Source organism: Vipera berus (assembly GCF_964194415.1).
Source record: "Vipera berus genome assembly, chromosome: 1".
In the NCBI taxonomy this organism is placed as follows: domain Eukaryota; kingdom Metazoa; phylum Chordata; class Lepidosauria; order Squamata; family Viperidae; genus Vipera; species Vipera berus.
The window spans coordinates 245,472,406-245,485,876 of NC_138202.1; the positions used below are offsets into that span (position 1 = coordinate 245,472,406).

At 37.0% G+C, this 13,471-nt stretch overlaps 1 long non-coding RNA gene across 1 annotated transcript in view; it reads right to left on the reverse strand.

Annotated features, from left to right (window-relative positions):
- Positions 1-255: 255 nt before the first annotated feature.
- The window catches only part of LOC308667031, a 45,940-nt gene continuing 32,724 nt past the window's right edge, over positions 256-13,471 (reverse strand). Inside the window, exons 2-4 of the long non-coding RNA XR_014026216.1 lie at positions 1,954-2,072; positions 763-849; positions 256-415 (exon numbers count right to left, since the gene is read on the reverse strand). This is a non-coding gene — a long non-coding RNA (uncharacterized lncRNA). The remainder of the gene's footprint in view (positions 416-762; positions 850-1,953; positions 2,073-13,471) is intronic.

Here is a 13,471-nt window from a genome sequence, read left to right on the forward strand (position 1 = left end):
TTTGATGCAGTTTATGGGAGACAACTGCTAAAGAAAGGGGGTGGGGGTGGGAATCTACATTCAATTAAAATAACAAAGAACAACGAGCCCAAATGAGAGGGATGTAATTGTGTGGAGTAATAAATGAAACATTAAATCACCAAATCAGTCTTTTTGGAGTAATTATTATTCCTGAAAAACAAATGAGCACTTTTGGAAATGGAAAAGGTATGTTTCTCAACTAGTTTCCTTTTTTGCTAAATACTCACTCCCTGAAGACCAATATTGTCTTTCTTGTCATGTCCTCATGTCCTCAGTCAAATTCAAAGGTTCCAGGAAGGAAAATGGCAGCCATCAGAAGAGTCATGTTTTGATAAGAAGCATGGTTGAGGTGGAAGGAAAGAAGTATTGGATTTGGCACCCCTTTGGATTCTGGCTAGAAGACAAATGTGCTTCTCAGAACATTGAGCCTTGGTGGAGCAGTGGGCTAATGCCTCCTTAAGTAACACCAGCTGCCTGCAATTAGTGCAGGTTCAAGTCCCACCAGGCTCAAGGTTGACTCAGCCTTCCATCCTTCCGAGGTAGGTAAAATGAGGACCCAGATTGTTGGGGGCAATTAAGCTGACTTTGTAATAATGCCGCTTGAGGGGTGTGTGAAAGCCCTAATAAGCAGGCATATACATAGAATGAAGGCTACTGCTAAGCTTGTAAGCCGCCCTGAGTCTTCGGAGAAGGGCGGGATATAAATGGAATTTTAAAAAAATCCCCTTTTTAAACACTTACCAACTTTTATGAAGAAAAAGCTAAAAAACTGGAACTACCAGGATTGCTTTCTTAGCAACTAATTCTGGTTCTTAGGTTGTCCCATCACTAGAGAGAGATGTGTGTGTGTGTGTGTGTGTGTGAGAGAGAGAGAGAGAGAGAGAGAGAGAGAGAGAGAGAGAGAGAGAGAGAGAGAGAGAGAGAGAGAGAGAGAGAGAGAGAGAGAGAGAGAGAGAGTGTTTAAGAAAGAGAGACAAATATTTTATTCTGAGTGAAAGTCACTTTGGAAAGCTTCCTTTCCAATAATGGAATGTCAAGACTTTAGAGCTATTGTGAAGAAGCATAGAGTTACAGATAAGGTTTTTCTGAATGCCCAATTGTGTTCTCTCAATGCTCTTCCAGCTGCTACTTTATGAAATTACCCTAAACCATCAATTTTTTTCTCAACAGCTAACATCTGAGGATAGCAGTTAAGAATTTCAGCTTTAGTATGTCATTCTCATAAGCTCTTTGTTGCTTCAGTAGCCTCCTAATAATAATAATAATAATAACAAAACATAAGGAACTCTTCAACATTGGCCAGAAGATATTTATAAACAGTGTCACTGACCTCCTATTTAACTGTAGCTCTTAACTCTATAAAGATTTTTTTTGAAAGACATATACAAAACATCCCTCACAGTATTTCAGTGCCAAGGCATTTTATTCCTTGGCTTGTATAACAATAATTCCATAGGAAAGAAAATTATTTTTTATAAATGATAACCATCATTTTAAAATTGAAGTAAACTGCATTACAATCTTTTTATAGATCAACATATTCTAAAAAATACATACCATTTACAAGCCTAGGTCTGGAGTTTTACAACTATAGTATAGAGAAAGAAGCACTGATACTTTATTTTTTTAATTTACCTGCCTATCATTGTCCATTTTAAAATGTCATTGTCAACAATAAAAAAATGGAATTTTGTTGGGTGAAGTACAACAATACTGTGGGAAAAGCCACCTGAATGTTATTTATGGAGGGTTGCTGATGTTAATATGATAAGGAAATATTTAGGACCTCCATTTTCTGGAATCCAGAAGTAGTTATTTTATTTATACTTTCCTAAGCCAATGTCATGATTCTTAAGTAGCATTTTAATTCCATAACTATTTTATTCTAAATTTTACTGATTTTGAAAAAGAGAAGGACTGGCTTTTACAAACCTGATTATAATACTGCATACTGAAGTTTTTTAATCTGTTAAATTATTGGATATATGTAGGGCAAAGGTTTGTTGTTGTTGTTGTTTTCATTTTGGCTGTTCTTCAGTGGGACCTTGATCCTGTGGCAATGAAATGGAGAAATCAGGAGCATTGCAAATCTGAAAACAAACAAACACGTACAGAAATATACAGTACAAACTACTATATAGCATCATAAATTAAGGGAATATACTATAAAATGTTGATATTTCATGTAGATTTGACAACCCCAGCATCTCCTCTCCTAACCACATGATCATCTTGATATGTTCCTGCATAAAATCTGAACTGGGGAAAAGATTCTATATGTATGGGACCTCCAAGGTGCTTCAGAATTTTGCATTGTCATTGGATCCATGGGTTCAAAATATGGGGAATATCTATTGCAACTTATCTGGAGAATAATTGTCATGCTGGGTAAGTATTTTGAAGACCATATAGGAGCCGTGACCAGGGGGGCTTTTGCCCAGGTTCGCCTGGTGCGCCAGTTGCAACCCTATCTGGACCGAGATGCCCTATGCACAGTCATTCATGTGCTCGTGACCTCCCATTTAGACTACTGCAATGCTCTCTGCATGGGGCTGCCCTTGAGGACCACTCAGAGGCTTCAGCTGGTGCAGAATGCGGCCGCGCAAGTTGTGATGGGGGTTTCCCGATACTCCCATGTAACACCTCTACTCCGTGAGCTGCATTGGCTCCCGGTTGCCCTCCGGGTGAGATTCAAGGTGCTGATGATGACCTATAAAGCCCTAAATAGCTTGGGTCCGGGATATCTGAGGGAACACCTGCTGCCGGCATCAAGTTCCCTTCGTCCAGTGCGCTCCCACAGGGAGGGTCTTCTCAGGGTGCCACCGGTAAGAGATTGCAGCGGACGACACCCAGGGATAGGGCCTTCTCAGTGGGTGCGCCTGCCCTTTGGAACCAGCTGCCAGTGGAGCTGAGGACTGCCCCTGACCTCTGTTCATTCCGCCGGGACCTGAAGACCTGGCTCTTCGAGCTCTCTGGCCCAGGCTGAGAATTAATCTTAATTTTAACTGGGGTTTTATTTATGCAGGGACAAATATAATTTTTTTAAATTTGTTTTTAACTTTTGTATCTTGGTTTTTTAATCACCCTGTAAACCGCCCTGAGTCCTTCGGGAAAGGGCGGTATATAAATGTAAATAAATAAATAAATAAATAAATAAATAAATAAATAAATAAATAAATAAATAAATATGTCTGTCTGTCTGTCCGTCTATCTATCTATCCATCCATCCATCCATCCATCCATCCATCCTGAGGACTATCAGATGAGAATAGAAAATATTTACTTATATAATATTATAATAGTCATTATTATACAGTAATGTATATAATAGTCATGGTGGTACAGTGGTTAGAATGCATTATGCAGAATACAAACTCTGCCCACAGCATGGAGTTTGATCCTGACAGGGTTAAAGTTGACTCAGCCTTCCATGCTTCTGAGGTCAGTAAAATGAGGTTCCAGATTGTTGGGAGCAATATGAAGACATTGTAAACTGCCCAGAGCATGCTGTAAAGCACTAAAGGGGCTGTATATAAGTCTAAGTGCTATTGTTATTTCATGCTGAAGCAGCTCTAGGCAGATTACAAAGATGAAATAATTTAAAGCTAGCTAGCCAGTAGTGGGACGTGGTGGCTCAGTGGGTTAGGACGCTGAGCTTGTCGATCAGAAGGTCGGCAGTTTGGCGGGTTGAATCCCGAGTGCCGCGTAACAGAGTGAGTGCCTGTTACTCATCCCAGCTTCTGCCAACCTAGCAGTTCGAAAACACGTAAAAATGCAAGTAGAAAAATAGGGACCATTACAGTGGGAAGGTAACAGCATTCCGTGAGCCTTTGGCTTCTAGTCATGCTGGCCACATGACCACGGAGACATCCTCGGACAAGCCCTGGCTCTTCGGCTTTGAAACGGAGATGAGCACCGGCCCCTAGAGTTGGAAACGACTAGCACGCATGTGCGGGGGAAACTTTACTTTTTTTTAGCCAGCAATGAGCAAATAGGTACCATTTTTCTTGGGAGACAACAATCCAAACAATATAAACCAGTGGGATCATAAATCACCCAGCCCCAGGACCCATTGAAGAAGCACTCTTTACAGCTGGACTTTGGGGACATTCCTGTTCTAAAAGACAGGAGTGGCTGCAGATGTAACCGTGCTCACTTCTATGACTTGATCCAGAGCTATTTTCAGAGGAAAGGCCTTTTCTAGCCCATTTCCCATCAGGCTATTCTTGCTTCGGTCCAAACAATCTTGAAGGCAGGGAAGGGGGCAGACTAAGAATAATTGAACCTTGTGTGTCCTAGCTACTGCAAGAGAATATTGTTTGTCCAAGGAGTCATGCTCATATGATAAAGCCAGCATTACGCCACAAATAACTAAAGCCGACTTGATTTTATCCATCTGCCTTTGATTTGTTGTACATGACATTTATTTAATAAACCAGCCTTCTGGCTTTAAATTCTATCAGTTCTGGAAATCATGAGGTTAGAGAAAGTTATGTAGACCATTGAAGGTTTTGATTCATCTTATGTTTGGGTTTATTTGTTTCCTTTTAAATTTTTGATCCTGATAGATCCAAAAACCTATCTTTGGAATGTTGTCTGCTTAAAAAGCTATTTCATTAATTATATGGATATACTCAGCTTGACTTTTGGATACCCATTAAGAAAGTGTTTCTGCCAGGAGCCCCTATCAACTATGTGCATATTTTGTTCGCAGTAGGAAGGGACCCTCCTTTGGCCACTTATCCTTTTGAACTTTCTTTGGAATCTGGAGCAATGCCAAGCAGCCTTAACAAAGGTTAGACATTGGCCCAAAGTTTGAACATCTGCCAGAACAAGAAAAGTGTTTTCCTAATTGGAAGCACTCACCAAGACTGCAGTTTTCCATCATTAAAATTCAGATTTCTCTGAAAGGCTACTTGAAAAGTTGGTGTTTGGCATTGGCTACACAGACACACTCTGAGCCACAGACCTCTTTTCACATCAAAGCATTCAGAAGAAAATGTCCTTATTCTGTATGAATGTAACCGAATGTCCTGGAATTGCTTTAAGACAGGGGTCTTCAAACTTGGCCCTTTTATGACTTGTGGACTTCAACTCCCAGAATTCCTCTGCCAGCATCACTCTAAGCTAAGGCTACTCTGTAACACTTCATGGAGAAGTATTAGAAGTTTTATTAAAACAAATCATAAGTGTGTGTAGGATACTGTATGAAATTATCTGTTTAAAAATAGTTGTCATTGCATAATGCAGAGTGATCAAGTTGAAGTTAAAAATATTGTTTTCTGCTTTGTGCTTCCCTGCATAGGAAATTTTAGTAGCACTCTTCATCAAATAAATGGATTGGGGAGAAATGGGGGGTCAGGGAAAATAAATTATTGTTCAGGGGGAACAATAATTCATTTCCCCTTTTCCCTGATCCCATCTATGAATAGTCCCATTAAAATTAAGGGACCTCTGAACAATTGTCTGTGACATTAATGGGATTTTCTCCTTAGTAGGTACTGGTTTTCTGCTTATTCATGGAATTGGAGAAGCAAACACTTGGACAGGATCATTAAGACTTTAGATTAAAACCTTAGCAGTTTTGTCAACAGTAAAGAGAATATTCTCGGCTGTCTCCAAAATTGCTTCTTGCTGGCCAGTGGGACTCTGACTTCTGTCTCTTTCCCTGGTTACAGTCCACCAAATGTTTCTTTTTGACATATTCCTGAAATTTCTGGGCAGCTAATTCAAACTGAAAGCCAACTCTATTGCTAAGTGCAACTCATAGGGTGAAAGCTGACCTTATATATATAAGGAAATAAAGATTTGTCCCATGTTTGGGGCCTAGCAAGGTAATCTAAATAGTTAACAAGCATTTAACACATATCTCCCTTGCTTCTCAGCTAACAAAGTGAGATAGAGCTTGTGGCCTAGAGGTTAAAACAACTGCCTAATGTGCAATCAGCCCAGGTTCGAATCTCAGAAGGGTATGGCTGACTGATGAAAACAAATAAGTTTGAAATGCCTTTCAGTCTCCCTTTAATTCTTTGTTAGCAATCTAAAATTTACACAAATATGAGCTGTCACTGTTGTGACTACTGCCTGTCGATGGCCTTCGGTTAGGCCAAAACAGGAAATAAAGATTTGTCCCATGTTTGGGGCCTAGCAAGGTAATCTAAATAGTTAACAAGCATTTAACATAATGAATTGGCTGGCTCTTATAATTTGAAGAAAAAGGTTACAAATCACATCTGACTGTGAAATATCATACTCCATTACTATATATTTATCCATTTCCCAAAACGGCATCTGAATTATTCTTTAAGTATGTATGCATTCGAATATGCAAACACTTTCAAATAAAATAAGCATGAACAAATGTCCCCAGTGTTAATTGGTTTAAAGTGTTTCACCATTTTCCATCCCTCCTTCTCCTCTTTCACTATTTTGTGCTTTTTTGTTATTTTTAATAGAAATTTCATCCTGAAATAATTGTACAATGAAGAGCAAATTAAATGAAAGTCTAATCACAGAATCTACAATGGAATATAGTGCAAACCTGAAATAATATTACTCAGATTAGAGAACATTTGTTAAATATAGCTATTATTTAGAATTTTGATTATAATAGTAAAAACTAACACAAACTAAGTTTATACAAAGAAAAAAGAATGGAAAGAAAAAAATAGAAGGTGCAGGAAAAAAGAAAATGAAAGAACAAGAAAAATAATATAATAAAGAAAAAATATGTAAAGAAGTGACTCTCAACCTTAATCATATATTATGTTACATATAAACACGTGTATTAAATCTTCCCCCTAAATCACCCTATAAAGTTAAACATATAGCTCTTCATTCCATGTTCCATCCTTTATCTGTAAGCAAATCCATAAAATACTAATTGTTCAATCCTGGTATCAGCAAAAAATTGCCAGAACTTTGCAAAAAATTGCAGTGTTGTATTCTTTTTTATTGTATTCTATTTTTAAGTTTTAAATGTATTTTTAATATTTTAATCTTTAATTCAATCAAACTTTGAACAAATCATAGGACTTGATTTCTCTTCAGTTCTCTTCAATTCTTATTTATCCCATCACACCAATTTCTTCAAAGCTTTAGTAAGCTTCTTTTGTAGATCTAATAAGAGAACAATTTCCAGGTTGATTTATTTCCCTTATTTCCATTTTTATTTGTATCCTATAAAGTGTCCTTTTCCAAAATATTTTCTCGGCCTATCATTTGTAGTTCCACATTCTGTACTTTGTCAGATAAAATTTGTTCCACATCTGTTATTCCTTCATTAACATGTTTAGACATAGTCTATCCAAAGAAGTAGACATCATTACTGACAGTTTTGATACTGTAGTTATTAATTTCTGCTTCCATTGTTAAAAATTCCCCTTTAATGTTTCTGATATTGCAATGTTTTGTGTAATTTTGTAAGTTCCAGCATTAACTGACATAAAGAACAGACTTTTAGTCTTTTTTATGTTTAAAATCTTTAATCCCCTCTTCCACAAGAAGTTGCTTAATTTTTATAGTTAATTCCAGAACTTTGGAAAAAAGTCAATATTCCAAATTTATCTGGATCTTTAATCCATTTATAACTTTCTTACAACAAAATCTTATTTAGGTTTTTGCTGTTTTTTTTCAAATTCTTTAAATTCTTAAGCATATAATTAATATTTCTTTTGTTCAGAGTTGAAGATAAACTTACTCAATAAAGACTTTGCAGTTCTGAAAGTCTCTGTCACCTTTAAGATGGTTTATAGACAATTTCCAAAAGTGATTAGAAAGTGGGATTTGCAAACTTAGCGTCACTTAAAAAGCTCCACTACAGTTGCAAGCAAAATGGCTGATCCCATTATTTCCCAATGCTCAGACCTATGGAAAACCACTTTCCCACAGTCTCTTCATGTAAAGCAGACATCTGACATATGTGTGCATGGTATCTCATCCAGTTCTTATCCGGAAGGGTTTCACGGCATCATTTGTGCCCCTGTTCCTTGCTCTCTGCTGCAGTAGTTGGTTCCACTTTCTTGGAGCTGTGTTCAGTTTGCCATACCTCTCCCAGAAGCTGTCAGATTAGAGTTTAAAAAGATAAGTGGACTAAGCTGAAAATATTGTCTAATTTTAGAATTCATAAACATTTTTTTTAATCTGAGAAAATCATGGTATTAGTCAGCATCAGTCAAGCTTCAGTGAGAAGAGCACTTCAAAGCGATTACAACTGAACCTATCACTTGTAAACACTTAACAAAAGGCACTAAATAAAGCTGTATTTTAGAAAATAAATAAAACATTGGTGGTTTATTCAGTGGTAATGACTTCTTATGCTGGGATGAAATATTGCTTACAATTCAAACCAAAGTGCCCTACTTAAATTTAGACTTTATTTATATCTAGATTTCACCTCAATATTAGGTATGTAAGTAAAGCAAGCACCACTGAATTCTAACAAGTTCACAAATTTTAAAGTATACACAATGTAAATGCAATACAAAATCAGCAGATTCTACTGATATAGTTCTAAATTATTGCCTGAGTTATTTAGGTTTCACTTCAAAACATACTTTAGGAGCTGTTGACAAATATGCAATTAATTTAACATTATGTGATTGTTGCCTTTTCTGAATTTCAGTTACAAGCCTCATGGTCATTTGGAAATGATTCAGAATGGTTTTCCCATTAAAGCTAAACTTTATTACTTGGAAAATGCACAGTCTCCTGCTATCTCAGATGAGATGACATGCAGAGCCAAGATCATACTATTTAATGTTCTATTGTTCATAATTTAGTCATTTAAATGCATAGTTAAAACTTTATTGGCATGCATCAACACCAGTTGTGTTATTCAGATTCTGCAATTGCATTGTTTGTAGCCAAGATAGGATGATGATGATGATGATGATGAGGTAGGCATATTAGTTTGCCTTGAGCCACAATCTCCACTTTAGTGACAAACACTGAATCTCCAGCAGTGTCCCTGGCTCTAGAACTTCCAAAAGCTTCAAGTTAAAAGTGGAAAAAATCATCATCAGTAATCTTTTTCCTATGATCACAGTTGATTAATCTGAGAAGGATCACACAATTTTTGCTCATCACCTGTTGGATTCATTTCAGCTTTCAGCTACATGACTTTGGTTTTAAAGCACTAAAAGACACTTAAATAGATAGAAGCATGTTTTGGTTGGGTGGCATGGAATATTAACAATAGTTTCTTGGGGAGAACAAGGTGTCTTATATAATATCTTAGCTTGTAACTTCAAGAAGAATGTGTTTTGTTGAATATATGAATGTTTCCCTTCCTGTAGCTTATTTGAAATCTATTTCAGAAGATAGCAATAGCACTTAAACTTATATACCACTTCATAGTGCATTACAGCCCTCTCTAAGCAGTTTGCAGAGTCAGTATATTGCCCTGAACAATTTGGGTCCAGGATATCTGTGGGAACACCTGCTGCCGGCATCAAGTTCCCTTCGTCCTGTGCGCTGCCACAGGGAGGGCCTTCTCAGGGTGATGCCGGCAAAAGATTGCCAGCGGATAACACCCAGGGGGAGGGCCTTCTCTGTGGGTGTGCCTGCCCTCTGGAACCAGCTGCCCGTGTAGCTTAGGACTGCCCCCGACCTTCGTTCATTTCGCCGGGACCTGAAGACCTGGCTCTTTGAGCTTTCCAGCCCAGGCTGAGAGTTTTAATCGGGGTTTTTATATTTTTTTCAGGGATTTAATTTAATCTTTTTAATCATTTTTAATTTTTGTATCAATGTTTTAAGTACCCTGTAAACTGCCCTGAGTCCTTCAGGAAAGGGCGGTATATAAATTTAATAAAATTCAAATTCAAAATTTTACTGACCTTGGAAGGATGGAAGATAATCTGAAACTCGTCCATATTCCAAGATACTGCTCTTTCAACAGCCAATGTAGTTATTTATATTATTAACCAGTTTTAGATCAACTGAAGATGTCAGACCATTGTCAAAGGAAGCTCCCATGCAGCTAATTTTATTCATCCAAATAGTTTGTTCAGATAGGAATAACCTGTTGACAGTAATGGATGTAGAACTATCACCAGACTGTGGATGACTGCATTTCCTTCAGATCAGATTGTGCAAAAAAATAGTTGATCTACCAGCCTCTATCCATTTTGTCTCGATTGTTGGCCTCATCTAATTCATTGCTAGTTTAGCCACTAATTCAGAATATAAGTTTAATCCATAGAATTCTTTCTCAAGGGTTGAATTTGCAGAAGGCTAAAAAAACATTAACTGACTATAACATAAAGAAGTGAGGGTTTTTTTCACCACTTCACTTTCTGGACAACAAAAATCAGCAAATGTTGACATGGAACAAATTTGTTGATATACAATTGGATTGTGCAAACTGACTCTGATAGGAGAATCCCACACAAATTGTGCCTATTTAAATCCTAATAATGCTTCTTTGCAAAATAAGTTAAAAAGCAGATCTGGCCTTCTTTGACCAGCCAAGCACTGATACCACAGTTGCAGCCAATGAAGCCATGGAATGCTTTATAGCATTGCTGGCAAGCTGTGTTTTTGAAAACAGAAATATTTATTGAGAAAAGAACAAGATTTAAAGTATTCCTGTTTATTTAAAATTATATAAACATTATATTTTTAATTTGTACAGCTTGGATTAAACATTTTTGTTTATCAGTTCAAAATATTCAAACATATGTCAAGCTTTATTTTCATTTTCAAGGAGAAAGTCTATTATGACAACTTTCTATTGGGGAGAGGGATCTGCTTCCCTTTATTAAGATTTAAGGCCCTGCAATTGTTCCACTCATTCCATGATGATCCCTGAATTTCAAGGAAGGTTTGTGCTAACTAATGTATTGTGGACTACATTCCTATTAGTATCTGAACATTTCTGGCATTGAAATTTCCTGTCTAATTTGGTTTAAATGGTCAAGAATGAATATGTTAAGACAACCTGGAACCCCCTCAATAGGAAAATATATGCCATATCTTTTAAGTTATATGTTAGCAGTAATTCCAGTTCTTTGCTATTTCTGGCACAGTCTATGTTAGAAACTTTTCCACAATGGAAAAAAAAAATCACTAGAGGCAGATCAGAAATACTTGACAGAAGAGTCTGGAAAGAAGTAATTAAACTTGCTAGTGTTGATAAGACCTGCAGAAAAAATCTAATGAATTAATTGGCAATTGTTTCAGGGAGCATGGAAGGGTGATCAGATAAAGAATCCCTGCATTATATAATGCCATTTAGTGCAGGCAGGATCTCTATTTTCAATGAAAGCTCTGCTCTGTTTCAAAGTGACTTACAAAGGAGACAACATAGCGGAAGGAGACAACATTATCTTCACACTTTGTTGATTAATTTCACAGAAGACTCTGGCTGGCTACTGTAGGAAATACCTTGTATTATAAATCTTGATCTGATCCAATCACATTCCTTGCTCTTTGGAACTGACAGTATGATAAAAGTATGTAATATTTAATATGTTGAATTTTCTGCATTTCTCAGGAAGTAGTACTGGATGGGGTTCCAGTTGGTGAAGGTCAAGAGCAGGCTACGGAGAATCCCACAAGATATGTGGCAGACAGTCAGCTTGTAACACTACAGCCTATGTTCCCATTTCCCCTGGTCCCCTAGCTGGTATAGCAGAAAAGCCAGTAGCATGTAAAAGCTCCTTTCTTAACATTTAGGTCTTCCCAAGAAGTGGCCAGTTGATGAGATATTATGCCAGGCCAGGGAGGAGAAAAGATTTTCTTAAAACCATTTTGTTTCTCCTGATCATTGATAAACAGTTGAAAAAGTCCAATATCAAAAAATATCTTTGATAAAATGTGTGGTATTGCCCATGTGAAGGTGACTCAGCCTGGGGTCCCCTCAGCACATCCAATATCTCATAAGGACTAGAGTGCTTTATGAAATCTTGAAATGGCCAGACCAAGGAATCTGCACTCCGATTCAGGTGACCTTGAGAGCACAGATAAAACCCCCAAGTGGCCTCAATGGCTCTCAGACAGAGTGCTAACAACCACTGCAAAGAAATATAATCCTTGCACCACCCTCCAAACACCCTGTCAAAACTAATCTTTCCATCCCTCCCACTATCCAGCCAGAACTGATGGAGTTTCTTGGATAAGAAGACAAACATCTTCCTGGTGGGAAAAAGAAAAGAGTCCAGTTGCCTTTTGAAAAAGCACTTTTGAGAGAACCATGACCTGGATGACTGAGAATCTCCACAGATAGTCAGATCAAGAAACATCTCAACTAGCACTGGGGGGAAAAACTGAGAAGAACCGTCTCATACAGTCCTGGCACGAAATGATTCAAAGTTACTCCAAAAGCTTTGGCAAAGTAAATTAAGTGGCTTCTTCAGTTTGGTGGAACAAATTGAGTTATGTCCACAAGTCCAACAGTTTCATCAAAATAATTCTACATTGCTTTGCACTGGAAGCAGCACTTTAAAGTGGGCCTGGAAGCAGACAACTAGTCATCGAAGTTGATAAACCGTTAACTTCATAATTAAACAGGTAGAGGCAAAAGAGTAGTAAGATATTAATGCTATCGTTCAATGAGACAGACATCAAAATTATGGAGACAGAAATACCATACTTAATTTAGAAACATTTCTTTAATAAAGTATTGGTTGACAATAGCTCAGAATCATTGACTGCTGTTAAAGTGAAGCATTAACCTCCACTTATATTTTACTTACATATTTCTAAATAAGCAATGCAATATACAGTTAATTATTTTTTCTCATATCCAGGAAATCTAATCCAGGTCACTTACTTCTTGAAAAGTTTTGTTCTGTGCAGATGCAGAATGAACTTTCACAATATATATCTGTGTCAGAAGAAAAACTATGAGTACATAAGCAAAACTCAGATGCATATCTGCTAAATGAAGAACATCAGGCATAGAAAATGTACACTTCACTTCTTTGTACAAGAGAAACAGGCATACAATTTATATAGTCTGGTATATACTTACACACACACACACACACACACACATTGAGATTCAGTACAGTAATAGCAGTTTATAATACACTTACATATTTTCCAAATAGTCCCTAGTATTTCCCGTGTTTGCTGATTTTATTAATTCTATAGTTACCAACTTTACAAATAACATTATGTTCAGTTATGGTTTTCTTTAAATTTATCATGTTTATTTATTGTTTGTTTTCAAGATGAAATTCTGCACTAATCCTTCAGCAGCTCATTCATTTTATAGTCTGATTGTTGCCTTTTAATTCTTCTGCTAAATATGTCATGATACACTAGCTATTCTGAGTTCCACTGGGATCAGTTCCAAGTAGTTTAGTGCTGCAATGATTAATTATTGATTATAAGATTCCAGCAGATTGACCAAAAATATCTAAGTAAAACAAACATATTGAGTAGGCAGCAGTACTTTTCTACCAGGATACAATAAAATACCATTATGATCAGGGCTTTTTTTCTA